Below are 24,763 nucleotides of genomic sequence, written 5' to 3'. Positions count from 1 at the left end.
TTGGAAGGCATCAGGGTAATGTCCGGTCCAGTTGCAGCTCCTGCATGGCCTCCTTTGTCAGGTTGTCAGCGACATTCATTGGGGTATCCTATAGTCTGGAGTGGAGATATATTAACGCAGCCGTGCGGTTCAAGTTACGCCACCACCGTGGCTGTCTTTAGCTGCTATCACTTTTGAGGGCTTACCCCTTGCAACCGTATTTGATCTGTGCCATGCCTTATGCCACTCTCAGCCATCTTGCGTTGCGGGCGGTTGTCCACTTTTACCCCTTTTGCCCTCTCCAGCCAATCACATGTCTCTGATGGTGATGTAAAGAAGAAAGTTTCTCTGAATCCAGCACCCGGAGTTTAGCTGTGAACATAAGGGAGTATTGTATGCCAAGGTGGCAAAAGTTTTCACTTATTGTCCATGGAAGGACTCACAGTGTTTCTGAACCTCCTTTGTGAAATCCAGGAATATATGCACAGTACCATTGTCCACCTGCCAAGGGCATCTACTGCTCAAGCCTTGTATGAAGTGGTTCCTGTCATGGCAGTTCAACTGCCCCTGGCAAGGTTTGTCTGGTGGGGACTCTATTTACCTGCTCCACCAAGGAAAAAATGCAACTTCTCCCCCGTTCCCCTTCCCCCCAAACACATGTTCGCTAACACGTTTTCAAGGTCCAGCTTCATGCTGGGTCCTTACACTCCCTACGACAGGCGCATGATGCCCCCGAAGCGGCCTCCGCATCATCCACTTTTGCTTCCAGGAAAGTCACAATTTTACTCAGCTCTTGTATTTGAGTTTGCATGTCTGCTACGGTCAGTCACATAGTCACCAGGGCGGATTCCGTGCTGTGAACACAGCCAACCAGCTTCCTGTGATCGGCGTGCAAGAGACTCAACTCGATCGTTGGTGCATCTAGTTTGAGCGCCAGCGTTGATTTAACATCCTTAATGGCTGCAGGAACATCTCAAACACCCCCCTTGAGTCTGGAGCAGCAATGGAGGCCTTGGGACTTTCCAGGAAGCTGTATCCTTCAGAAGATGGAGGGGATGTTTGTATCCCAGAAAGTGCAAGTGCGTTGCTGACATGCCTGAAAATGTTAAATGTCTAAGGGGGGGGGGCCTGACACTGTATAGGGAAAAAAGAAGACGGGGATCCTTTCCAAACTCGATGAGGTCCTTTTGCTGAAGCTGCTGTTGTTTCGGTAAATGGTCAAAATATAGACAAACCAAAATATCGAGTCAAAAATATAGAATGGACAAAATATTGAATGGACAGAATATAGACATCAAAAATATTGTTTTGAAGGTAAGTAATGTAATATCGATTTTAAAAATATAGACAGTCAAAATATCGAAGTACATAATATAGTTTATTAAAAATATCAAATTTTTAATAATATCGATTTTTTAAAGTGTTTTTTATGTTAGTATATGTGTGAAAAGTGTATATATTTTTGTAATTTATTTTAAGTAATTAATTTTATGTTATTTAATTATTGTGCAATTTAATTCTGTAGCGGGTTGTGGGTTTATAGGGGAATAGGGTGGGAAGTAATTTAATTATAATTAATTAAATATGTTAATTAATTAATTGGTATTTATTTAGAATAAATTGTTAATTAATTTTTAATTGGTAATTAATTATTTCATAATTGATAATTATTTTTTATTATTTGATTAATTGATAATTATGTGAATTAAATTAATTTATTTTCTGTAGCGGGTTGTGGGTTTATAGGGGAATAGGGTGAGAAGTAATTTAATTATAATTAATTAAATATGTTAATTAATTAATTGGTATTTATTTTGATTAAATTGTTAATTAATTTTTAATTGGTAATTAATTAATTCTTAAATGATTATTTTTTATTAATTGATAATTATGTGAATAATATAAATTTATTTTATGTAGCGGGTTGTAGGTTTATAGGGGAATAGGGTGGGAAGGAATTTAATTATAAATAATTAAATATGTTAATTAATTTATTGGTATTTATTTTGAACAAATTGTTAATTAATTTTTCATTGATAAATAATTAATTCTTAATTGATAATTAATTAGTATTAATTGATTAATTGATAATTATGTGAATTATATTAATTTATTTTCACTAGAGTGGGAATAGTAAAATGTACCCCTATGCTATCCAACGCTTTCCCTACTGTTGCACTCTCTGGAGTAGGAATAGTAATTTTTACCCCTACGCTATCCAATGCTTTCCCTACTGTTGCACTCTCTGGAGTGGGAATAGTAATTTTTACTCCTACGCTATCCAATGCTTTCCCTACTGTTGCACTCTCTGGAGTGGGAATAGTAATTTTTACCCCTACGCTATCCTACGGTAATAAAATTGTGTATTTTTTATTAATATTATGTTAATATATATACATATGTTTTAACAGATATGATTGTATTTTATTTTATATAAGTTTAATTAGTTATTTAATAATTTTAAGGTAATTTATGTATTTTTAAGTATATTTTAGCTATTTATTTTAGCTATTTTTTTTATTTTATATTAATTTTAAGAAATTCTATATTTTTATAATGTATATATATATATAAACGATATTTTGGGGTCGATATTTTGGTACTTACCTGTTTGTGGATTGGAATTCGATATTTTGTCTGTCTATATTTTGGAATCTATATTTTGGGTAGTCTATATTTTGTCCCTCGATATTTAGTCAGTGATCCGTTGTTTCATCGTCCTGAGCGCTGCTGTCTCTTTTGATCAGATGAGAAGGGCATGTTAATGTTAATGTTAATGTTAATGTTAGTGAGATTTATAGAGCGCGCGAATACCCAGAGGTGTCTTGGCACTAAACCAGAGTAGTACCTGAGACCACGGAGAGCAGTGCGATTAGTTTGAAAAAAGCCAGGTTTTTAATTGTTTCCTACAGGAGGATAGGGAGTTCAGCCCTCTCAAAGATGCAGGGAGAGCATTCCAGAGTTTTGCTACACAATAGGCCGTACTCCGGCCTCCCCAGCTAGCAGTACGGATATTAGGTACCATCATTAATCTGGCATTTGTTGATCTTGACTGCCTACATGGGTGGTACCATGAGAAAATATGTTTCAAAGGTACCTGTCCTGCCCCATTCAAGGATTTATGGGCAAGGCAGAGTGCTTTAAATTTTGTACGTTGCACCACAGGCAGCCAGTGGAGATTCCGTATCTCTCCTTTAATCGATTGATACTTAGGGATTTTCAATAGTAGCCTGGCTGCAGCATTCTGTACCATCTGGAGCTTCTTAAGATGTTGTTTCTGTAACCCAAGATATAAACCGTTACAGTGGTCCAGCTTGGGCAACACCAAGGTAGTCACCACTGTTTTCCTAAGATCCTGAGGAATAAATGGTAGGACCTTATTAAGTTTCTTCAGCAGGTAAAAAGAGGCTGAAACTATGGCGTTAATTTGATGTGCGTAAGTGATACCTTTATCTATCAGAACTCCAAGATTTTTACCCTTCACCACTGGTTCAGGAGTTTGTCCCAGCTCAGCCGGCCACCATCTCCCATCCCATTTTGGCTGTAAGTTGCCGAAGGTAACTGTTGTAACTACATTTACAGCAGCTCAGCTAGTTTGCATGTGTCTGTGTGTATGGAACCTTAGAGTGCATGATGACAGCGTGGAATGTTGGTATGCCTGGGACTGGAGGAGTGACAGTTGGAATGAGTGGGTGAGCTATGAAGATCAGCTCCTGGTGGGGCCATGTACTAGCTTGGATTTACCTTATATCATCTGGAATTTTTCCTGTAACTAATATGAATTGATCCTGTAATAAATTAATAAATCTCTACTTGGATCTACCTCGTGACTACCATTATACTTCATTTCAGTAACCACTTTGGTCTTACCCGAATTGAGCTTTAAACAGTGTGTTCCCATCCAGAAACTGATTTCCCTCATGCAGCGTTGAAACTGTACTGCTGGGGATACAGTATTTTAATAAACCATGACGACGACCTGAGTATCGTCGGCATAAGATGTCAGTTTGAAGCCAAACTGCTGTATTAGAGGTGCGCGTTCAGAGACATAGACGTTGAACAACGTGGGGCTCAACGACGAGCCCAGGGGGACCCCGCAAGCTTGTACATAGGGGGTAGCTTGATAGTGATCGAGGGAACTCTCTGCATTCTGTTCTTCAAAAAGGATGACAGTAATCAGAGGGCAAGGTCACTGATCCCCAGATGTTCAAGGCGCGCAAGTAAGATGTCATGATGCACGGTATCAAAGGCCGCTGATAGATCGAGGAGAATCAGAACAGCGGCACCACCCTTATCCATCACTGCCCTGATCTCCTCAGTGGCCTTGATGAGAGCTGTCTCCATACTATATCCCGAGCGGAAACCAAACTGGGAAGGGTCGAGTAATTCATTCTCCTGGATGAATTGCGTGAGTTGGCTGTTCATAATTTTCTCAACCATCTTGGCAGGAAAAGGAAGCTTTGCAATCGAGCGGTTTTTGCTAGTTGTGGACGGATCTAGATTAGCTTTTTTTAGCAAAGGAAGAATGACTGCGTCCTTCCAGACGGCGGGAAAAATTCCCGATAAAAACATATTGTTAAAAATGTTAGTTAAATTTGGGCTTACCTCCCCTGCAATGCTTTTCAGAACTGCCGGGAGACATGGATACAGTGGTGATCCAGATTTGATATCCTGAATGAGTTTTTCCACTTGCTCATTAGAAACCTGTGTAAATGTGCACAGCTCGTTTTTTCTGTGGGACCCTACAGCGGGATGCAGCTCAGCTACCTTATTGGAGATATTTGTGAAGATGCTGTATATATCATTGACTTTTTTCCTAAAAGCGTTAGCTATACTGTCACATAGCGATTGACTATTCTCGGAAAGTGGGCTGTTGAGAGGAGTTGTAAGCTTCTTCACAACCTGAAACAGTTTTTTTGCTGAATTTTTAGATGACTCTATTTTTTTAGTGAAGTAGGTCTTCTTCTCCATAGTTAGCAGGTTTTTGTAATTAGCTAATGCACATTTACAACTCTCTTTTTCCTTGTCTTCGTAATTCTCTCTTCAGCGCCTTTCCAGTCTACGGCATCTTTGTTTCTCTAAAAGTAGAGCTTCAGTGAACCAAGGAGCCGAGGGCTGGTTACGTTTCCCAGTGCTTTTTGTAAATGTAATTTAAATGTAAATGTAAATGTGTGTATACTTGTAAAGCGCACTATCACCTGAAAGGTATCTTGGCGCTGTATACCGCTTTGGAACCCTTCCTGGCTTTCCCTGTGAGATGCCCCCTTACTGGGCACCTCCAAGGTGAGGCCAGGCATCCTAGCGCTGGGAGTGGGACCCATGATTCGAGAAGGCACCTAGGCGAGAATTATCGAGTCTGTGGACATTGAGCTCAAGACCCTGCCGCGTCGGGAATTGAACCCTGGTCCCGGGCCAGACCTCTGCATCAGGGTCTGCCGCTCTAATCGGTGAGCCACACTTCTCCTTTTTCCATTTGAGACTGTCGTGGCAAAGGCTTTATTCAACCAGTCATTATAATTCTCAACTGCTTGATCTACCTGTTGACTCATCTTTGGGCATGTCTGATTAAGTTGGAGTTCAAGTAGATTAGTATCTATTTTATTCCATGCTTTGAAAGTTTTTCCCTGATCTTTATTAAAACAGGCTTCCGCTATCATTTGGGCATGGTAGTCAAATAAAATCAGAGAATGATCTGACCAGGCCATAGGGACTATGGGGCATATTACCAATGAGGGCGATAGGCACTTTTCGCCGGTTTAGCGGCCGTTTTCTATCGCCCTAATATCAAGCTGTCGCTAACAGCATTTAGAGACAGCTTGAAGGCGATGGCGAGCGTTTTGGGGGCCGCTTTGCATGTTAGCAATATTTATCGCTAATGACATGCAAAGTGGGCGTACCCAACGCGTTAGCGACTGAAAGCAGTCGAAAACTTCGCTATCGCCTATTCACAAGGCTGGCGTAGCGATGGAAAAATACCCACTATCGTCTAAAACTAACGCCTGCTCAGACCAGTTCTTAGCCATGTTATCCAATGGGAGGTGGATAACATGGCTAAGAGCATTTCGTCGCTAATGCGAGAATATCGCTGTATACTCAGCGATATTCTCGCATTACGCCGCTATCGCTGGATATTTTAGCGCTATGGATTAAAAACGTTGCTAATAGCATTTTTTCTCCGCTAAAATATCCAGCGATAGCCAGCGGTAAAAGAAAGTCACTAAACGCCTTTAGCGAAAATTTTCGCTAGTTGTTGGTAGTATGCCCCTATGTTTTTTACTATCACTCCAGTGATTGAGGTAAAAATACCATCCAGGGTATGCCCTGCCTGATGTGTGGGTTTATGAACCAACTGGGTGAGCCCCATCGTGTCCATGCATTCAGTGAGCATCACTTTATCTTTATCTAACGTCAGGTCAAGGTGTACATTAAAGTCCCCTAAGATAGTAAACCTCCTTGTCGTAAAATGGGGTTCCAGCAATGTATCCAGATTCGCCCCGAAATTAGTCCTTGATCCCGGAGGGAGGTACAGTAAGGTTCCTTTAAAGGTATTTTTACAGTTTAGTTCTATCGCGAAATTCAATCCTTCGCAAAAAGGATTAACCACTGAGGAAAAAGTGGCTTTAAAGTGTTCGCGATAAATGATGGCAAGACCGCCCCCTCGTTTTAAGGGTCTGTCGAGTCTTGATACAACAAAGACCTGAGGCACAGCGACCAAAAGGTCGGGGTCAGATGATGGATCTGTCCAAGTTTCAGTGAGAAACAGCATATCCAAATTATATTGCAAGATGGTGTCCGCAATTTCCACTCTGTGTCCTCACATTGATCATACCACAGTGACTCTCTGTTTGTCTAAGGGTCTGTGTAGGATTAGGTTTTGGTTTTGGGGCAGCTATCAAACTGAACTTGGTCTGATAGAGGCCAGAAAAACAGAAACCACAAAGACAGGTGAATTGATAGGGCCTAGCATCCTTATCCAACCCACACCTGGTACAGCTTCGGTTAAGCTCATGTTTGTTAAGATTGTACAACTCTGAACTAGAGTATTGCAGGACACCGGGGCCCAAACGTGCAAGGGGTAATGCGCGTCCTTACCATGTGTGATTTAAATATGGTGATGGCAGAGAGCTAGACCACGCCCCACCGGAAGTAGGGGGTCCTGACCCGGCTCTGTCCGCCGGAACGGACTTCGCGATCAAAATGCCCTCTGCACAAACAGCACACAGCTGCGGCGGACCGGGCGGGGCAAGATCACGACAATCACGGTGAGCTGTTATTAAGATGAAGCAGAAATAAAAATACGAACAGCAATATTAGCCCCCCTCCCAATGTGCAACAACGCAGAGTGGCAGCACAAATGTTTAAAATGAAGCAAAATTAAAAAAATAGTAACAGAGGACCAAGCCTCCGAATGCCTGCAGGACTTACTCTTATATAAAAATATTCTTTATATTATCCATAAAAACACATTAGATCACAATCACTATATTACTGTGCCACCAGGCACTTGCCATGACTTCACAGGAATTACATCAATCCTTTGGCCAGTCAGGCACCATCATAAACATTACAGGTAGGATACCCAGTAACTACTGGCAGGATTGCGCTTCTCGTAAAGCATTAGGTATAAACATCATCAGCAGTGCACTATAGCAGCCACTTGTACAGTGAACTTATCATAACCACGTCATGCCCACCTTCGGCATACCACCATTGCTGCAGATCGCCATCCTTGTACTGTACGTAGGGTGCAACCCCGACAATGGGTTACCACAACTAAGAGCGGCACCTGCGCTCCTGCTAACTGTACTGCAGTATTGCCTTTCCCTGCATAGGCTCTTGGGCTACCTACCCACCTACCACAGGGAATGCGGTAATGTCATACTCGGGGCCTTCCTTCGCCAGTGAACTGGGGCCTTCGTCCAGGGCTCTCAGCGAACGGTTAACACCAGGACAAGTGGTGCCCTCAAGCGATATGTCACCAAGAGGCCGGAGGGGGAGCACCCACTTTCCACCGCTGCGAGGAGATGTCACTCGTCCCCCACTCATTGGAAATGCCCAGGAGCAGCTGCCTCCAACACACGAAGCTGCTACAAAAACAAAACAGGAACCCAATGCAGCAATGATGGGTTCCCCCGAAGCAGCCTCCTCAGGTCCGGACAAGCACTGTGGCGCGTCACCCACAAGCCTACCTCGAGTCATGCAGGCTCCTGCCGGGTTTCAGTGCTTGAATGGAACTTCCTTCGGGTGCGGCACGGAGGGCAGGGCACAGGCAGGCCGGCACATTGGGGCCCCTTAGCAGAGGGCAGTCTCTTCAGCCTCCCAGAGGGCAGGAGCTTAGTCTCAAACAGTGGTTCCTTCTGGCGCGACAGCGGTTCCTTCTGGCGCGACAGCGGTTCCTTCTGGCGCGCAGCAGTCAACGCAGTGTCTTCTCTCTCATCATGGCATCACAGCCCCTGTACTTATCCTGCAATGTGTTTGTTCTGGGGGGCACTTCAAACACTATTGAAGTGCACAACACCCCCTTTCACATTTGCAGCCCCAGCCCCAGACACACCACAGAAGGTTGAGCCAGCATTATGGAAGGCCTGGCACAGCCCTATTCAGGTGCAGCTACAACTCCTCCCACCACTCCAAATGCAGACCAGGCAAATTCAGGGTGCAGGGTAAAACTCCTCCTGCTACTCTGAATTCAGCCAACATCTATTCAGCCTATAGCTGTGTCACTCAGGCAGGGCAGGACACACCTCAATCCACCAGGGACAAGCTGGAGTGAATGCACATCCCCTGTCTCATGTCACTGAGAACCAGACGGTCAATACATCCAGACAGGGCACAAACACACCTAGCACACAGAACTTCATACTTCTAAAAGTGCCATTTCTAAAATAGTAATAATAAATTTGCTTTCACCAATAAGCAGGATTTATCTCTACTGTTCCAAACATACCAGACATGGCCATGCTACCCCTCTCAGATCAGAAATTACCACTGAAGCACATATCAGGGAATCCCCAATGTATCCATATGCGAGGGCAACAGTAGAAAGAAAACAAATAGGCTGTTTGTCACTACCAGGACATTCCACACAGTTAAAGCACATGTCCTACCTTTTACTTACACAGCACCCTTCCTTAGGGCTAGCTAGGGCCTAACCTAGAGGTGACTTACAAGTAGTAAAAGGGAAGTTGCAGACGTGGTAACCCTTTTACGTGCCACGTCACAGCGGCAGTAAACTGCGCACGCAGGCCCTGCAGTCACAGAGGCCTGAGACAGGTTTGAAAGACTACTTCGGTAAGTGGTGCAAGCAGCTCTGCAAGCCCACCAATAGCATTTAATTTACAGTCCCTGGGTATATGGGATACCACTGTCCAAGTGACTTACAGGTACATTAAATATGCCATACAGGCGTAGACCAATCTTACCAAGTTTACAAGAAAGAGCACATGCACTTTAGCACTGATCAGCAGAGATAAAGTGTCCAGAATCATAAAAACCACCAACAACAGGTCAGTAAAAACATACAGGAGGAAGGTAAAATGTTCTCGGATGACCCTGCAAACAGGGCCATGTCCAGCACAGCACTCGCACAGTAATAAAGTAAAAACACAAGAAAACTCCCACCTGAATTTAGAAAAAAATGGAGTAATATGTTTCTATTGATTTAACACCAAAATGATAATAATCCAACAGGAAGAACTGGAGATATGCAATTTCAAAGATTTATGGTAGGTACAGTGCCTCAAAGCACAAAGTGCCACTCGTGGGTATCTGGTTGTGCGAGACTGAGGGAAAGTCACAAATTCAGGCCAACCATGTTGGATCACAGGTAGGATAGAGGGACCAGATTAGACCTACTGGAAAGGTTATCTTCTAAAGTTAAGCATTAAGAGTCCTGTTCATGATGGTAAAGGCCACAGGACAGTATTCCGCACAGTCATCATTGTAAGCAAAAACAAGCAGCCCGGGTGACACTGTAGCTGTTGGACGTCACAGATGGTCGTTGTTGTATCTTGGTGGTCACTGTGCGCTGTCGATGCTATGGCCGAAGTGCAGCTCTCACGTACCCAGTCATCAATGGCAGTCGCTGTAGCGTGATGAGTCTGGTTCGCCGGAGCTTCATGTTGGTGGTTAGCAAGATCTTGGTCTCAAAATGCCCAAAACTTCAGTATTTCTCCTTTTCTACTAGGAAGACCTCAACCGATGCCACACCAAGGGGCCAGGACCTGGGAGGCAACTCTTGGGATAAGGAACTCACTCTAACAGAGGCCAGCAGGGTATGTAGGTGCAGTGCAACAGGACAGATGGGCAGTTGCAGGGAGACCACTGGAGCTTGTTGTGTTCCTGTAGCTCAGAACAGGCCGCCAACTAACTAGCTCTTAGAGTCACTCAGGTAGCCTGGGATAAAGGATGCAGGTCCAGTCTTGCCTCCCAGAGACCAGAGCAGGCCTCAAGCAGTCTTTCTTCTGTAGTATCCACAGGTCCAGGAGTGTACTGAAGAGTGGGTTTGAGGGTCCCTGTTTATACCTGGTTCCACTTAAAAGTGGGAGAAACTTCTGGAGCCTTCCCCACTGGAAGGTGTCTGGAAGTTATTTCCCCTTGCCCCTTGCCCTGGCCCCAGTCTGTCAGCAGGCAACATAGTCTAGTGCAAAGTTCCTTGGTTTTGAGCTGAGGCAGTGTCTTTGAATTGTAATTAGGGCTGTTCACAGCTCCGCCTCCCCATCCTGCCTTGGGTGGCCCAACCTGCCAACACCCAGGCCCCCTGTTGTGTCGCTGTCTGAGAGGAATACACAAAGGCCAACTGCCAAAAACACCTAGTCTAGTGATCCAGAAGAGACAACAAAATGGCAACTTTCTGAAAGTCCATGAATTCTAATGGGTAAACCCTGTATCCTGCTTCAGCCATCAAATCTTATGTCCCTGGTAGAGACCTCCGTTCCACGGCCCAACATCTTTTAGCAGTCCCTCGCTACAGGAAAAAAAAAACAGGGTGGCTCGAAATTTTCCACCCTTGCCCCCATGTTCTGGAATTCTCTTCCCCTTCACCTTAGGTCTCTCACCCAGTACTCCATTTTCCGCAAATCACTGAAAACATTTTTATTCACTCAGGCCTTTCCGTCTTAAACCTTGTTCCCCTCTTCAGTTTATGTTCTAGCGATTGACTCTGCCCAGTAGGCTGTTTGCTATCTCAGCGCCAAGAAACCGCTCAGGTGTATGTTGCGCTTAATAAATATTTTAAACTTAAACTTAACCTGGGAGAATAGTGCTATACAACAGCAACTGGTTCTGTAGTGAAGAGAACAATTTCTTTTAAGCTAGAGCATTTGGGTCATGGCTGCTGGAGCGATTCCCCTGCAGTGCTGGGCCATAATAAAAACGGGTGTGGTCATGACGAGCTCAGCTCATCATGAGCACCTGAGAGGTATATGCCATGATGAGCTGAGCGCGTCATGAGCACCGAAGGGATTAACTAGGATGTGCCAACAATGGCATGGCATATGCAGGATTTGAAAACATAAATGTAGTTAATAAGCACCATAGACAAAGAAAAAAATGATTTTTTTTGCATAACATTCACATAATGCAGAAATGCAAAGTGCTACACATCACAGACACAGGACTGTTTATCAGAAGAAAAAATAATAATAATAATAATAAACAAATCAGTACCATACGAAAAATGTGTTGACATAAAAAGTAATACCACATAACAAACATTTAACAACATACAAGAAACAAAAATCACTTAATGCGGTGTCCGTTTAGAACTCTTTAGTCTGTTCAAACATATCCTAATCTCTTGGCAGTACATATGTAAGATATTGGTATGGAAAACCTATTTGTATCATTGACGTTTCGACCACTTCGAATAGGTTTGTTCATAAACATCACAACTGGTCATCCTAAGGACTAGAAAACTTGAATACAGCCTGGTTAAAGTACGAACATCATGCTGCTTGATGTTCTCATCAAAGTATAAACTGGGAAGTACTCCTCCACTTAGTGAAGAGGTGGACAAAGGATCAAGTGTATCCAAGTTCTGTAAGGCTCCTAAAAAGGAACCATTGAAGAAGAAAACACATGAGGTCAGATTTATGAAGAGAATACATTTTTCTAAGTCTGTGGTGCTTATTAATTTAATTTGCTGAGTTTAAAAATCATTTATGTTTCACACCGTTCATTGACACGTCCTAGTTAATCAGGACTAGACTCCTCTAGCTTAAAATAAATTGTTCTCTTCCCTTAATAGCCAGTTGTTGTTGCATAGCAACTTTTTAAAAGTGGCATTTCTAGAATTGTGTCTTGTAATCTGACTTTACCACTACAGAGGGTTTTAAATTAAAATTCTTCACACACCAAACATGAGATTACTACCCGCTCCCATACAAACTTTATCTCTTATTAAAGGTAAAAAGGTAATCCAATGTTAGCCTTTGGAAGAGGTAGGCGTCACAGTGGTGAAAAATGAATTTGTGGGGTTTTTACTATCAGGAAATGTAAAACTTTAAAGTACATCTCAAACTATTTAAATACACTGTGCCCTGCCCTATGTTCTGTTCATGATGAGTTTGGCAAGATAATACTGTATTGAGGTATTCCAATGGAATTAAGAGGTAACTGGATTGCATCTCATATCAACATTCCAAAAGAGTTAGCGTTAGACAGTTAGTGTAAGAGTTAGTATTAGGTAGTTGGAGTAAGTGTTAGCGTTAGATAGTTAGTGTAAGAGTTAGGGTTAGATAGCTAGTGTAAGAGGTAGCGTTAGATAGTGTTAGATATTTTAAGAGATAGGGTTAGATAGTGTTAGGGTTAGATAGTTAGTGTAAGAGTTAGGGTTAGATAGTAAGTGTAAAAGTTAACAATAGATAGTGTAAGAGTTAGGGTTAGCTAGTGTAAGAGTTAGTGTTAAATAGTTAGTGTACAAGTTAGGGTTAGATAGTTAGTGTAAGGATTAGCATTAGATACATAGTGTAAGAGTTACCATTAGATAGTTAGTGTAAGAGTTTACGTTAGATATTTACTGTAAGTGTTCACGTTAGATAGTTAGTGTAAGTGCGTTAGATAGTTAGTGTAAGAGTTAGGGTTAGAAAGGTAATGTAAGAGTTAGGGTTAGATAGTTAGTGTAAGAGTTATGGTTAGACAGTTAGTGTAAGAGTTAGCATTACATACTTAGTGTAAAAATTAGCGTTAGTTACTGTAAGAGTTTGCGTTAGCGTTAGTGTAAGAGTTAGGGTTAGAAAGATAATGTAAGAGGTAGTGTCAGATAGAGTAAGTTAGCTTTAGATAGTTAGTGTAAGAGTTAGAGTTAGATAGTGTAAGAGTTAGGGTTAGATAGTTAGTGTAAGTTAGCGTTAAACAATCAATCAGGGTTTTGTAAAGCGTGCTACTCACCCGCGAGCGTCTCAAGGCGCTGGGAGCAGGGTGCATCTCCGGATCAGTTGAAAAGCCAGGTTTTGAGGCTCTTCCTGAAGGTGTGCAGAGTAGGGGACCGTCTGATGTTGACTGGGAGCTTGTTCCAGGTCTTTGCAGCTTCGTAGAAGGCTCTTCTACCTGCTTGGGTTCTTCGGATGCGTGGGGTTACTGTCAGGGCAAGGTTAGCTGAGCGGAGGTTCCTTTTGGGTACGTGAAAGGCGACTCTCTCGTTGAGGTATTTGGTCCGATGTTGTGGAGGGATTTGTAAGCGTGGGTGAGTAGTTTTGTAAAAAACTATTTAATATTTTTATTTGCAGTTTTATGAAACATAAACAAAACAGGCATGTCACATACAATCACCCTCCACTTCCCTCCCACCATCCACCCTCCTTCCCCCTCCCACCTGCACACGATCTCCTCTTCATCTTGACAGGACTATACCTTGTTTGTGCACAAATCCCTAAAGTGTGGAAATAAAAACCCCCTTCCAATTCCGCCCGTCCTCAGCCAGTGCAGCCGGGTGCCTCTCCCAGCTTAGTTGACAGACCCCCATCCAGCCCATGGTATCGGCGCCATTTCCCCCAAACTCTGTTGAATTTCTTGGGGATTGTACGTGACTCTCTCCGCCGCCATGTACAGATCCATGACCCTTCTCCAGTCATCTAGACTCGGCGGCGTGGGGGCCCTCATGCCCGGGCCACATCCCTCTTAGCCACCACTAATGCCAAAACTACAAATATGAGAAGGGGCGACCCAAGTCCACGTCATTTGTTCCTCCCAGCAGCACCAATTTGGGGTTCAACGGCAAATCGACCTCCAGCACTTCTCCCAGCTCCCCCAGAACCTCGGCCCAGTATGCCTGTATTATGGGACGGTGCACAGAGATAATATCGACTCCAAAATATCGTTTGGACAGAATATCGAGTTTTAAATATCGTTTGGAGAAAATATCGACAGGACAGAATATCGACAGCCAAAATATCGTTTTTAAGGTAATTGAAGTAATATCGACTGTAAATAATATAGAAAGTGAAAATATCCAAGTATATAATCTAGATAGTAAAAAATATCGTTTTTTAAATAATATTTAATTATTTATAGTGTTTTTATGTTATAATATGTGTGAAAAGTGTCATTTTATGTTATAATTATTTTTAATTAATGATTTTTTTTAATTATTGTGTAATTTTATTCTGTAGCGGGTTGTGGGTTTATAGGGGAATAGGGTGGGAAGTAATTTAATTATAATTAATTAAATATGTAAATTTATTAATTGGTAGTAATAATTAACTAATTGGTAATTAAATAATATTTCTTAATTATTTAAAATTTAATTGGCAATTAATTTAATGTAATTGATTAATTGCCAATTATGTAAATTAAAATATTTTATTTCCTGTAGCGGGTTGTGGGTTTATAGGGGAATAGGGTGGGAAGTAATTTAATTATAATTAATTAAATATGCACATTTATTAATTGGTAGTAATAATTAATTAATTGGTAGTTAAATAATATTTCTTAATTATTTAAAATTTAATTGGCAATTAATTTAATTTAATTGATTAATTGCCAATTATGTAAATTAAAATAATTTATTTCCTGTAGCGGGTTGTGGGTTTATAGGGGAATAGGGTGGGAAGTAATTTAATTATAATTAATTAAATATGTAAATGTATTAATTGGTAGTAATATTTAATTAATTGGTAATTAAATAATATTAGTTAATTAATTAAAATGTAATTGGTAATTAATTTAATTTAATTGATTAATTGCTAATTATGTTAAATTAAAGGGGTATTTTTAGGGTTCAGGGTCAGTTTTGGGTTTTTGGGTAAAGGGGTATTTTTAGGGTTCAGGGTCAGTTTTGGGTTTTTGGGTAAAGGGGTATTTTTAGGGTTCAGGGTCAGTTTTCAGTTTTTGGGTAAAGGGGTATTTTTAGGGTTCAGGGTCAGTTTTCAGTTTTTGGTTAAAGGGGTATTTTTAGGGTTCAGGGTCAGTTTTCAGTTTTTGGGTAAAGGGGTATTTTTAGGGTTCAGGGTCAGTTTTCAGTTTTTGGGTAAAGGGGTATTTTTAGGGTTCAGGGTCAGTTTTCAGTTTTTGGTTAAAGGGGTATTTTTAGGGTTAATGGTCAGCTTTCAGTCTTTGGGTAAAGGGGTATTTTTAGGGTTCAGGGTCAGTTTTCAGTTTTTGGGGAAAGGGGTATTTTTAGGGTTCAGGGCCAGTTTTCAGTTTTTGGTTAAAGGGGTATTTTTAGGGTTCAGGGTCAGTTTTCAGTTTTTGGGTAAAGGGGTATTTTTAAAGTTTAGGGTCAGTTTTCAGTTTTTGGGTAAATGGGTATTTTTAGGGTTCAGGGTCAGTTTTCAGTTTTTGGGTAAAGGGGTATTTTTAGGGTTTAGGGTCAGTTTTCAGTTTTTGGGTAAAGGGGTATTTTTAGGGTTCAGGGTCAGTTTTGGGTTTTTGGGTAAAGGGGTATTTTTAGGGTTCAGGGTCAGTTTTCAGTTTTTGGGTATTATTTTATTATATTTTGTTACTATATATATATGTTTTAATAAATATGAAATAAAAAAATATTTATTTATATGTCATTAATTATTTAATTATTATAAGTTAATTTAGGTAATTTTAAGTATATTTTAGTAATTAATTATTAATATTAATTTAATTTAACACTGTTTTAGTAAATACGATATTTTTTACAACTATATTTTTGTAAACGATATTTTTGATTCGATATTTTTGTACTTACCTGTTTGAAGATAGCCAGTCGATATTTTGTCCGTCGATATTTTCTCATCGATATTTTTGTATGTCGATATTTATGTGGTCGATATATTTTCAGTGATCCTTATGGGACATGTCCAAACAGTATGGTAGAAGTCTCCCTGCCCCGAGCACATCTTAGACAGTTCGTGTCTCTAGCCCGGCCCATGCGATGTAGCCGCACCCTGTCATAGTACACCCTGTGTAGGATTTTGTGGGTGAGTAGTTTTTAGGTTATTCTCTTCTCGACGGGGAGACAGTGAAGGTCTCGTAAGTGCTGGGTCATGTGCTTGTGTCAAGGGGTTCAGAGGACGAGTCTGGATGTGGTGTTTAGATGGTTTGGAGCTTGTGAAGCAGGGTTCTGTTTATTCCAGCATAGAGGGAATTGCTAAAGTTCAGTCTGCTAGTTACAAGTTCATTGGTGATGGTCTTTCTGCTTTCGGGGAGGGATCCACTTGAAGGTCTTGCGGAGTATGCGGAGGGAGTTGAAGCAGATGGAGGTGACTGCATTGATCTGGTGGGTCATGGAGAGGGAGGAGACTAGGATGATGCAGAGGTTACGGGCATGGTCTGACGGAGTGGGTGGGTTTCTCAGGGTGGGAGGCCACCAGGTGTTGTCCCAGGCGGTGGAGGAGGGTCCAAGGACAAGGACCTCTGTCTTCTCCGAGTTGAGCTTTAGGCAGCTGTTGTTCATCCAGGCTGCGATGTCTTTAATTCCTTCCTGGAGTATGAGTTTGGTGTCTTAGGGGTTCTTCGTGAGGGAGAGGATTAGCTGGATATCATCGGCGTAGGATACTATGCTGAGTCCATGCTGTCTGATGATGGAGGCGTGGAGGGCCATGTAGATATTGAAGACTGTAGGGATGAGCGAGGATCCTTGTGGTACTCTGCAGTTGATCTCTGTGGGTTCAGAGAGGAAGGGTGGGAGTCTGATCCTTTGGGTTCTACTGGAGAGAAAGGAGCGGATCCATTTGAGGGCGGTTCGTTGTATACCGGCGTCGTGGAGTGTGGTTGCGAGAGTGCGGTGAGAGATGGTGTCAAAGCCTGTGGAGAGGTCTAGTAGGATGAGGGCCGCAGTGTGGCCTTGGTCGAGTAGCATGCGGAAGTTGCCGGTGGCGGCAAAGAGGGCAGTCTCGTGCTGTGGTTGATGCAAAATCCGGACTGGGAGGAGTCGGCGATGGCGTTCTCTTCGATTAAGGTGGTAGTTGGGCATTGATGAATATCACTGTAATTTTGGCTGTGAAGGGAATGAGATAGATGGGCCAGTAGTTCATTAGGTCCGCCGGGTCGGCGAGGGTTTCTTGAGGAGGGGCTTGTCCTCTGCCTGCTTCCAGATGTTGGGGAAGATGCCAGATTCAAAGGAGGCACTAAAGGTCCGGCCTAGCTCGGGGGCTATGGTGGCGGCGGCTCTGTGGTAGATATTCAATAGGTAGGGGAAGTCGGGGCTCCTGAGTAGGTGTTCTTCATGGTCATGGAGGTGTCTTCGGTGATGGCAGGTGTTCAGGTGGGGATGGTGGGCTGGTTGTTGGTGGTGGGGAGGGGGTTGGTGTCTGGAGTGCGTTCGCTGATGTTGTCATAGAGGGTCTTGATTTTCAGGTTTAAGTAGGAGCTGAGCTTGTTGCAGAGGTCCTGGGATGGTGCGAAGTCCATGGCTTCGCTGGAGGGTTTGGTGAATTGCTGTATGAAGTTGAAGAGTTCTTTGGGGTTACTGGTGTTGGTGTGGATTTTGTTCTTGATGAAGGTCCGTTTGGTGGCTCTTATGCACTGGTGGTATTCAGTCCTGGCATTCCTGTAGGTGTTCTGATCTTGGTGGTTTTCCTGTTCCTCCATAGGTTCTCTAGGCATCTGCAGTAGCGCCTGGCTTTTTGGAGGTGGAAGGTGAACCAGGCGGCTTTCAGGGGGCGTTGTTTGACAGGGTGGCGGAGGAGTGTGAGCTTGACTGCGCAGCTGGTAATCCAGCTGTGTAGTTCTTTGGCTGCGGAGTTGGCGTCGGTTGTGACAGAGGGGGGTCATGGAGGAGGGTGTGCTGGGGTGTTCCTCTGTGATCTTACTCCAGTTCCTTCATGGCAGGCACGGGGTGGGTTTGGGTACGGTGATGGTGCTTAAGTTTAAGTGTACACAGTGGTGGTCTGCCCGGAGGGGTTGTGTGGCGTGGCTGAAGTGGATGTTTGTCCCTGCTGCGAAGATGGGGTTGAGGATGTGTCCATCTCTGTGGGTGGGGGTGGTGACAAGCTGTTTCAGTTTGAGGTTGACAAGGTTGTCAAGGAGGGTGGTGGAATCAAGGTTGCTGTGGTTGTCGAGGTGGAAGTTTCGGATGTCCGATGAGCATGTATTCCGTGTAGGCCATGGCGTGGGGTGCAACAAAGTCGGCAATGGTGGTGGCGGAGAAGGCGCGAGGCCCGGGGGTCTGTAGATGAGGGTCCCGCGCAGTGTGGTTCTGGGGCTGGTCTGGAAGTGGAGGTGCTCTTTGTTGGAGAGGGGGGTGCTTGTGCTGGAGATGAAGAGTCAGAGGGAGCTCTTGTGCTCGAGGGCGAGTCCTCCTCCTGGGCGGTGGTGGAGGTCCTTATTCTGGATTTTGTATCCGTCTGGGATGGCAGTGGCGATGTTAGTTTCAGAGGAGACATTGGTCAATGTTTCGGTGAAGAAGGCGATATCTGGCGAGAGGGTGTTGAGCAGGTTCCAGTTCTCTATGGCGTGTCTGTGTATGGAGTGCAGTTAGTGTAAGAGTTAGGGTTAGAGAGTTAGTGTAAGAGTTAGGGTTAGATAGTTAGTGCAAGAGATAGGTTAGATAGTTAGTGTAAGTAAGCGTTATATAGTGTAAGAGTTTGGGTTATATAGTTAGTGTAAGAGTTAGTGTTTGAAATGTTCTAAAATGATCATTTGGAACCTCAGAGCAATATTGTATGTGAGGCCCGGAGGCTCAGATTTTGCTTCTCTACCAAAGAGCTATTCTGTATCGTGAAGGAACTCTCCAACCCCAGCGCCAACACCAACGACATCCCACCCTCACAAGATCTGTGCGACTCACTGGACACCTTCTTCCATCGCAAGATCACTGACATCCACGACAGCTTCAACCCCATGACTGCCCCGACCACAGCAGACCTCGCCCCCCCACCCACGAACACCACCTGCACCAACCGCCTGACCTCCTGGTCCCACGTCAACGACGACGAGACACACAAGATCATGAACTCTATCCACTCAGGATCACCGTCTGACCCCTGCCCACACCACGTATTCAACAAAGCCGACACAACCATCACACCCCAACTACGGTAGATCATCAACATCTCCTTCGAGGCAGCGACATTCCCAGAAAGCTGGAAACATGCATGAATCAACGCCCTCCTCAAGAACCCCAAGGCAGACCCCAAGGACCTCAAGAACGTCCGGCCCATCTCTCTGCTCCCCTCCCCGGCGAAGGTCATCGAGAAAATCGCCAACATGCAACTAGCCCACCATCTCGAGCACAAAAATATCTTAGACCCGTCCCAGTCCGATTCAGACATAACCACAGCACCAAAACCGCACTCATCGCCGCCACAGACGACATCAAGCACCAACTAGACAACGGCGAAACATCAGACCTCATCCTCCTGGACCTATCAGCCGCCTTCGACACGGTCTGCCACCGCATACCAAAGACATGCCTCCAAGAAGCCGGAATCCAGGAAAAGGCCCTGGACTGGACCACATCCTTCCTCTCCGGCAGAACACAGAGAGTCCACCTTCCACCCTTCCGATCCGAAGCCACCAACATCATCTGCGGCGTACCCCAGGGCTCATCCCTCAGCCCGACCCTGTTCAACGTCTACATGGCCCCGTCGCGCAAGTAGCCCGCCAGCATGACCTGATCATCATCTCCTACGCCGATGACACCCAGCTCATCCTCTCCCTTACCAATGACCCGCACACCGCCAAAACAAACCTCCACGCGGGAATGACGGCTGTTGCCGAATGGATGAAGAGCAGCCGTCTGAAACTCAACTCGGACAAGACGGAGGTCCTCATCCTTGAACTAACCCCCTCTGCCTGGGACGACTCCTGGTGGCTGACCACACTGGGAATGCCACCGTCACCCACAGACCACGCACGCAACCTAGGATTCATCCTCGACTCCTCCCTCTCCATGTCGTAGCAGGTCAACGCCATCTCCTCCTCCTGCTACAATACCCTCCACATGCTCCGCAGGGTCTACAAGTGGATCCCGTCCGAAACCAGAACAGTGACCCAAGCCGTCATCAGCATCAGGCTAGACTATGGCAAAACGCAGGAATCCCGGCCAAACACCTACAACGACTGCAACGCATCCAAAACGCAATCGCCCGCCTGATCCTCAAAATCCCTCGTCGCAGCCACATCAACCCCCACCTACGAAACCTGCACTGGCTCCCCATCGACAAAAGAATCACCTTCAAGTTCCTCACCAATGCACACAAAGCACTCCACAACACCGGACTAGCCTACCTGAACAGCAGACTCAGCTTCTACACCCCCACCCGCCAGCCTCGCCCTTGCCGCCGTCCACCCGCATCCAACGAACAACTTCTGGTGGCAGATCCTTCTCCTTCCTCGCCACCAAGACCTAGAACACCCTCCTGGCCCAGCTGCGGTAGACCCAAGACCTGCTCACCTTCAGAAAGCTCCTCAAGACCTGGCTATTCAAGCAGTAGCGGCAGCCTCCCCTCAGCGCCTTGAGACCCTCATGGGTAAGTAGTGCGCTTTACAAGTATTCTGATTGATTGATTGATGTTTTTCTTTTTTTTTTACTGAATTTTCACAGCTGACAATCATAATGCAGTAATCTCAAAAGTCAGATTTATATACTATATATTAGTAACCATTTTTTTTTTGCGATTCCTTATTTTGCACCAGATTTTCCTTTATACATACCATTTTGCAAATTCGCATTTGCAAACACCGAAATTTGGCATTGGTCAATTGCATTACTGCCAGTAAAAGTGAATAGGGAAGCTGTTTTAAGTACATGTGAAGAACACTGGTGAAATCAAGTTCCCCAACTACATGATGGTATCAAACATCTCGTATTAATACGCCCACTCTGATTCCAGTGGTGATTTATTAATACATGCACCCAGAGGGCACCTTAGAAACCTACCAACTACCAGTGTGGTATGCTGACTGGTCCTAGCCAGCCTGCCACCACAGACCAGGTTCTGGCACCCAAGGGTGAGGGGGTTTCTCTCAGTTGGTCCAAAACAAAGCCCGCTCAGGCAGAGGGTGTTTACAACCCCTCCCACAGGATGACATGTGAATTAGCATTCCAAGGCAGGGAGCTTCCAAGAGCCCACCGCCTTTGGGAACCTGGCTTCGCTCACAGGAGAGGATGCTGATCCCTCTTGGCCATGGTCTGCTCGGCGCCTGGACAAGGAGGGAAAATCTGTAGTCAGACAGGTGTGTTCACCTTCAGGATAGTTCCGTCCCTAAGATGGGCTACCTGAGTGAACGTGAAATCTCAGAGTCATCTTTGTGATGAAAGAATTAGGAATTCTGGGACAGAGTTATGCCCACTTCTCTCAGGACTCTTTGGCTACTACACTTCACTCCCCTAAATCCAGTATTTAGGGGAGCCCCTGGCACCATGAAATAAGATCCGGATGACCTGAAACAAGAAGACGGTTGTGAAGAATTGCAAGAAGGAACAGAAGACACTAATTGACTTGGTGCCAACCGGATTGCTGTCCTTGACAACTGCGACAAAGACAACTTGTCCTGCAGCTGCCGTGTCTGCAGAAGCATGAGAGAAGTGCCAGCACTTCACCCATGAACCAGGATCGCCCATGGAGCAGCAGAGCTGCTTCCCTGCATCCTGCAGGCACCCAAACAGGACTGAGAGGACTCCGGACCGATCCCCGTAGATTAACATTGAGCAACAGATGCTGAATTGCACCACTGCACACTGCCGCCCTAGAACCCCTGGGGGTGACCTGTTGATGCTGTCTTGGACCTTGCCCCATACTCACCTTAAGACCAAGAGAGTGATCCGGTGAGGCGCTGTAAAGAACTTGTATGCAGCATTTGTTTATCCTCCATAGGATAGCATTGACACTTATGAAAATTGCACTGTTACCTGACCGTATTGATTCTGGTGCCTAAATATATATCAAGATATGTGTTATTTTTATAAATTGGCGTGGCTCTCCTTATTGAGTCGTCTGTACCATTTATTGACTCTGTGTGTATCGCAGATGTTTGACACTACTCTCTGATAAGCCTAAAGCTGCTCGACCTCACTACTCCGTAGAAGAGCAACTTGAGATTGCTAAAGCAAACCCCGCCCACTCATAAGGGAACCCCTGGGCTCCATGCACAGTATACCTATTTTTGGTATACTATATAAAGAGCCAGTTTCCTACAGTTATCATTCATATATCTGGTTGTGGTCAGATCTTCTCATATATGCTTATGTACGGTGTATTTGCTTCTTGATTGATTCTTTTATTTGATTGTTAATGTAATTGAAAGAGAAGCTGCTACACTTGTCTGCCGAGCGATGCGATTGGTGGGAAATTGCCACAGCGTTTTCATCTGTGGAGCAGTTGATTTGGGTCAGACTGCACCCTCTCTGATCGGAGGACCGCAGTCTTCTACTGCCTGCTTTGATGCACGCGCCCCAGTGTGCCCACTCTGCTTTGCACGAGCGATAAGCCCATGGCCGAGCTGTGATAATTAGACCAACAAGACACGTTCAATATCACCTCATACACTGATCGGGATACACTGAGGGCCTCATTTACCAAGAATTGGCATACAGCAGCATTGCAAGTCTTTTGTGGTGCACTGCTCTGCGTCAATCGAAAGGCCAGGAAGGCACCTTACAGGACACAGTGCATTACTGTCCTTTCATGCGCACATTTTGCAGCCGAGCACCAACACAGACACTGTTGCACCATGGTGCACTGCTATGTCTGCTGAAGAACGTGGCACACATGGAAAGAGGAATAAAAGAGGAGAAATGAAAACATTTCTCCTCATTATGCCTGCTTAGGGGCCGTGTAAGGTGTAAGGTTTTGGCATTGCCCCAGGTTTACTTGAGTGTCTAAATCTGGGGCGGTGTCAAAATAAATGGGTGTTTCGTGGGACCACCCACATCAACACTCATGGAACACCTCCTTGATGCGGAGTAAGCCAACGCAGCGCTTTGGGCAGCCATGAAGTGTTTTGCGTCGCCTTGTAGATATGCTTCAGAGGCCTGCACCACACGAGCTTTAAAAGCAAAGTGACGCTCCAGCTGGGCAGGCCTCTTGTAAATGAGGCCAGAGTTTGCTCCAGCAAGATCAAAACTATTTGTCTACAGAGAGTAGCTGACAAGTACTAGGGTGCTCGGCCCCTGATGCCCTTACCAATGAGAAGGACTACAATAATTCAATTAAGGGGGGACCGCCCAGAGCGAGACCTCCCTCCATGCTTATTTTTCAGGGTATAGATCATTCCATGTCAAATAACATTTGGGTGGCGGGAAAAATGAGATATTTCTTTAACAACTGGGACATGTTGTCTCAAGACACCTGGATACTAGACAAGGTAACAGGCTTCAAGTTGGAGCTTAACAGCTCTTCAGCTGAGTGACGATTATACAACTATTGCAGTGTTCCAGGTTAGACAAAGAAGGTAATCCCATCTAGGACCGGGATATTGTGGTTGAACTGTTTGAAACTGAGCATACTCAAATACGAGGCAGTAAGATGGTGCTGGCCATACCTGAGCATAATGGACTGTGTGGACTGTGGTTACTGACATCATGGGAAATGTAGTTTTTAAGTGTACTGTTGATTGGTTGCTGTGAAAATTCGGTAATAGAAAAAAAAGCATTATTCCCACCAATATGTCCTTAATAAAATTTGCAATTCTTGACGTGATAGCTCAAATAAAATTTCTCTCAACACTTATATACAGATACATAAACATTAGGTCTGGGCGGTGAACTCCGCTCCGTTCGTAGACTTTGTGGAGTTTTTCGCACTCCGCAGAGCACTCGGAGTTCAGAAAAACATTTCCTTGCTTGTGCTCACCAACATTAATTTGGCGAGCGTGAGCAAGGAAAATCCAGCACTAGGCCATCTCCCAGCCAGATTTCTCAACGCGGCTGCCAGGGGATGGGCACTCGCACTCATGTCGAGAAACCTTCCATTCACGTTGAGGAAGCTGCCGCTCTAATAGAACTTCTACTCAAGCGGCGGAAAGATGCAGCGCCCTCTTGCACTGTGCGTGGAGCTATTCGCACTGATTTCACTGCACGGGACAAACATCTGGTGCCAAAAAATCACTGTGTTTTAGTAAATTAATTTTGAGTCTAATATGCTAGTAACTTGTACTTTCAGAGCCTATGTAAGCCAAATCAAGTTTTATGTCTGGCTGATATGCCGTAAATGTGCCAACGCAGCTGTAACAATCTTGTGACCCGCTGGCTTGCTCTTGTTAATAATCCGGTATCACAGCTTCAGCTGAGGCCCCCAATTCCTAGTCTCATCATTCACTTAGCCCCCAGGGCGTCTCATCATTGCACACACATACATGCCACCATTGCTACTTAGTTCATTCCTAGAGATCCACACGTCACTGCAGATCCAGGGCTTGCTACCAGCCACAG

The sequence above is a fragment of the Lissotriton helveticus genome, chromosome 1_1 (assembly GCF_964261635.1).
Source record: "Lissotriton helveticus chromosome 1_1, aLisHel1.1, whole genome shotgun sequence".
NCBI classification, from domain to species: Eukaryota; Metazoa; Chordata; class Amphibia; order Caudata; family Salamandridae; genus Lissotriton; species Lissotriton helveticus.
The sequence above is the reverse complement of the archived record's forward strand: the minus strand, read 5'-3'. Positions refer to the sequence as shown.